The sequence below is a fragment of the Mastomys coucha genome, unplaced genomic scaffold (assembly GCF_008632895.1).
Source record: "Mastomys coucha isolate ucsf_1 unplaced genomic scaffold, UCSF_Mcou_1 pScaffold20, whole genome shotgun sequence".
Classification (NCBI taxonomy): Eukaryota; Metazoa; Chordata; class Mammalia; order Rodentia; family Muridae; genus Mastomys; species Mastomys coucha.
Genome location: NW_022196903.1, coordinates 116,812,259 through 116,817,425, shown reverse-complemented (window position 1 = coordinate 116,817,425; position 5,167 = coordinate 116,812,259). Strand labels below are relative to the sequence as shown.

The following is a 5,167-nucleotide window of genomic DNA, read 5'->3' as shown; positions in this document are numbered from 1 at the left end:
TCCTACCTGATTTAGGTGGGAAGGGGCAATGAGGAGGGCATCTCTCCCTCATCTCTCCTCACCTATGTCACCTCATGGAAGACAAGTGCTGGCCACTCTGCCATGGTCATTCATGCCCTTGGGGCTGGCTCAGTGGTGCCCCACATCCCACGACCAGGATCAGCTCTACTCTGCTGCCCACAGGTGATACAGGGCTCTTTCTCCTGAGTGCTCCAGCTGGTGAAGGATAAAGGAAGAGAATGGTATCATTTCCATTGCATAAAGACAAGAGACAAGGGCTAGGTCTCCCATGGTATTGTGTACGACTCACCTGTAAATCCAGAGGTGTGCAGGGCCCATACTCCTGAGGACTGCCTCTGGCCAGCAGTGTAGTCAGCTCTCCTGCTTTAATGTCTGCAGGGCCAGCTCTTGCACACTGTCCAGGTAAGGGGTGTGGCCATTTCTGCACACTTGCACGGGGGACACTTGCACGGGACCCATCTTTAATTAGAAATAATATCTGTGGCCTCAGACATCAACACGTCTCTTGGTGGCAGGCCAGACCAAGGACATTGACCTGGCCTTGGTAACAGACTCTTGCTGCTGCAAGGTCACACAACTGGATGTGGCCTCCACCTGCAGCACAGGCCAGGACCCAATCATAGTCCCAGGTGCCAACACCTTGCTCCTGATGGCTGTTTCTTCCTCCCATCTTGTCTACAGTTCTGCCTAAGTTCATTTTGTTCACAGCTATTTTTGTCTTCCCCTTCCCTTTCTCCCCTTCCTAATCGATCCTCTTCATGGTGCCCTGAGTGTTTAAGGTCATCTTAGGAGTAGTCTCAAGAGCTATTTCCTGCTCATGCTTTATGATGCAGAGCAAGTATTATCTCTGGCATGGTCTCCATGCTCCCATTCTCCCCAGTTCTGCACATTGCCTGACTCATGGTCATTTCACTGCCCCAGGGTAGCCACCTCTCGTGCCCCAACGGCACCAGTCTGTCTGGTGGTCATCTTGGTCTTCCTCATCAAAACTGTGGCCTTCAGTCCCAGAAAGAGATCTTCTAGTCTCTGGCTTGCTCCCGGCCCTGGAAGCCATTGTGCCCTCCATAACACTGGACTGGTGGTCTCTCAAGCTCTCTTTTTCAGGGAGTGTTAGGCTACTAATCCTGGGTCAGAACACTGAAGGTAGCCATTTTCTCTCCTTTTTGCCACCTACTGATGCAAGTGTGACACAGCAGCCATACCTGCAACCCTTCTAGGGGGAGGTCTTGCTCTGTACTCTGATGAACTTCAATTACCACCATTTTCTCAGAGAAGTAATACACTGATAGATAACAAGACAAGAAAATATGTCTACCTCATACTCTCTAGGAGTACCATCTCTTTAAAATGCCTTTAGGTTTCCCTTATATGCTTGTGGCAATCTTTCCCTCTTCACCCCTGGAAGTATTTTCTGTGCCACCAACAGAAACTTTGATGTTTCCAAGTAAATATGACTGTATCACTTTTTTTTTCATAGTCTAACCTCTATCAAGTATTGAAGTACATTATCCTTGAGCTTCAATACTTATACTTTTCATATTCTGGAGCAATAACTTTTAGTGCTATGCCTTAGAATATTAATTTTGAAAAACAATTTGTAAGTGTTCAAGTTTATACTCACTGAAAATCAGAAGTACAATTGGGTAACATAATCCCATTACACTAAATAATTCTGAGAAAATATTTCTATCATCATCATGCATTTAACACATTTTGGTGCTGGGAATAGAATCTAAAGCCTTATGATTGCTAGGCTTGTGCTCTAGATTCAGCTCTATCTACAGATCATGCAATTATCACCATAAAAACGTTTCATTACCTGAACTAAATTTAATCAGGGTCACCATATACCTTATCACATTGATCCAGTCTGTGTTCTACAGGCCACTGGCTTTTCAGTGGCTGCTAATACTTCGTTATATTCTTCTTAGAACATTGCATCTATTCTCCTGTAGGAGTTCAAGCACTTTTATTTCCTGTGTATCATTTTTCTTTAAACCACCAATGTCTAGCTACTTATATCAAATGATAAATTTTTCAAAATCAAAGGGGAGAATGAGCAGAACTGATAGCCAAGCATATAGACTTTGGATTATGACCATGAAGAAACCACTATCCCTGAAAACAACCTGTGTACACCACTGGAAAAACCTGGTTTGAATTGGTCTTCTGAAGAGAAATTAAAAGTATAGAATGATCAATACAGTGTTTTTAGAAATATTTTTGGAACATATAAATTCACAGTGGAATATGCAATTGTTTTTACTTCTCCTTCCTTCTCTTTTAGTTTCTTTTCTTTTCTCTCTCTTTTTTTCTTTTCTTTTCTTCTGAGACATAGCCTCACTGTAAAATCTGTCTGGCCTGGTCAGGAATGTGGTGTGTAGACCAGGCTGGCTGGTAACATTCTGAGTTCTAGAATTACATGTGTGCAGTATGGAGCGTCATTGTAATTATTTTTCTAATTAAAGATGGGTCCCATGCAAGTGTCTTTCAGAGTGAATGTCATTAAAGCTTAGTGAATAAGACTTCCCATTCTACTGCATTGGTCTTAAATATCCAAAGACTTACCTTTACTTGTATCCTTTTTGTTTTTTAAAAGATACTATATGAAGAAAATTACTGTCTTTATTTAAAATACAGAAAACCCAGGTAACTTAAATATATAATAAATTTATTACTCAGGTAATAAATATTTATTGAAAATTAAGTGCAAAATTATTTTCTCTTAATAAACTTCTAATGAGAGTTCAATCAGGAGTATTAAGGAACTCACCAACACAACCAAGTTTTTCTAAGAAAAACTATTTACCTAAAATGTATTGCCCTCAGAATTATTTCTAAAACAATGATACATCCTTTGATAAAAATCAAAATGAAAGAATCAAAAGAAAATACCACTGTTCCTAAACATAGGTGTCAGTAAATGGTAGAGAGTTTTACTTTCTAAGCTTTCAGATTCCAGGCCTGCTCTTGGAGGTAGCTCTCTTGGAGGTAGCTGAGTAGGAAAGAGTATGTGTGAGGGGGGAGAGCAAGGCTTGATCTTATTTATTTTGATATTTAGGGTTACTTTTCAATAATAAAACATCTACCTGTCTTAGGTCTAAGTTACTTTGCAGTGGTAGCTGGCCTGCCCCCTCAGTTCCTCTTGAGGCCAGAAACTGCGGCCTTAGGCTTTTAGCTCCTCATAGAAAACAGTGAGGAGTTAAGCAAAATAGACTTTGTTCCTAGCTCTGCAAGAACATAGAGGCTGGGAATCCCAGCCTGCTAGGGAAAGTCTCCAGAGAATAAACAAAAGGGACACTTGCAAAAGCGATTTTAGTCTTTACTTCTAAGTTCCTCAAAGAATTCTCTCCTCCAAAATATCTCTCGTTAAAAAATTCTTTGAATTTTTAAAAATTAAGTTCCCTTTTAATTTCTAAGTTTCCATTTAAGTTTCTAAGTTCTTCTACTCTGCTGTCCTTCTCCTTCCTGTCTTGTTCTCTCTTCCTGCTTTGATGTCATAATGGCCTACAAAGTATTCATTCCTAGTTTTTTGCACTGTTTCTAGTAGAGTAAGTCACATGATTTTTTCTACCCTCCCTTCTTTACAAAGGTTCACTAAAAATTAAAACATAAATTCAAATCATCAGTTGAACAAGAAGTTTACAACAGAGATTGTTTACATACGTAAACATTAAAATGCAACATATATTATCTGTCACTAGAACTACAGACAGGTTCATTGAAATTTAAAATCCATAATTTTGTGACTAAATTATTATTGAATTTTGTATAGATAAACCGAGTCAATATTTTATTTTCTATTCTTGCACCAACACTACATCATTAGTTCCCTTTTTATGACCTTTTGTTAATTGTTTTCCAACCTCTTGGAATGTGTTCTAAATTGTAGATGCCTGCTTTCTAACTCAGAATAAATTTCCTGCTGACACTTGAAGACTGGCAGAGTTCTCACTGTAGTTTTTATATCAGAGAGGAATTAAGGGCAGTCCTATCCTATGGGGCTATAATTGCTAGTATAATTTTGGGGATTCTTACAGAATCATCATTCAGAATTAAGGAATCTTAAATTTGTCTATATAGAATCACTACAAGAGAGTACCTCTTCATTAATCTGCAGAAATCTCCCCACAAGGGCTAATACATATATCGTGTGTGTGTGTGTGTGTGTGTGTGTGTGTGTGTGTGTGTGTATAATAACAGGAAAAGCATATTAATAGCAGGAATCTTTCGTCATATGTAATTCCTTTGGTCTTGCCTAGAAGGGCAAATCCATGTTGACTTTTCAGTCCATGTTGAAACCTTCACAGAAGGTCACCTGCTAGTGCTTAGTTTTTCCTAGATGTCTCCTGGCAACTTTTCATAATAGCAATCAAGCATTTGCAGGGATAAACACAGCAAAGATCAATGTGGTAGAGAAGGCAGAAAGGTCATAAGAGCCACAGAGCCGATATCTGTAGGGAAGCAGAATTCTTCAGAATTGACAGGGTCCTGGAGCACCTAAACTCACAGAAGCATGTACTAGATCAAGCCAGATCAAGCTGGACAAAATCCTAGCATGGATGGGGGACAGGAAATGCTCCTGATAGGCTGGCCATGCTATGGTAGATGGCCCTATATTGATATGCATAGAGGCAGCATGAGGTGAACTCAGGGGGGCTAAAAGAAAAGCAAGCAAAGCAAGTAAAATAGTTGGAAGGAGAGAGAGGAGGAGTTTCAGGGGGAAGAAATTGGTGGTAGACTTGATCAAAACACATGATATGCATGTATAAAATTCCCAAGTGATAAACAGTTTTTAATAAACAAAGGGAACAAAAAACTACTAAAAGCTTCAAAATATACTTTATTATTCATTTCATATGTAATCAAATTGAATTTTCATATTGTGTGATTTCCCCTCAGCATCATTCTAGATTTCTTTCTCTCTCATATTGTTTGAGTCCACTCACATTCTGATTATTTTATTATTACAAGCGTATTAGTATTTTTCCCTCATGAATGAAAAACCATCTTATTCATCTATTGGTTTTAATATTATGTTTCAGTGAATATAACCAGAGAGACATTTGTGCAAGATATATGTCCCGTACATACATTTGCAGAATGAGGGATCGAATGCAATAAATCATCTGCCTCCCTTTCAGAT

The 5,167-nt window shown here is 39.1% G+C and overlaps 1 pseudogene; it reads right to left on the bottom strand.

The window, feature by feature from the left end:
• Positions 1-1,127: 1,127 nt before the first annotated feature.
• On the bottom strand, positions 1,128-1,245 carry LOC116100195 (annotated as a pseudogene).
• Positions 1,246-5,167: the final 3,922 nt, after the last annotated feature.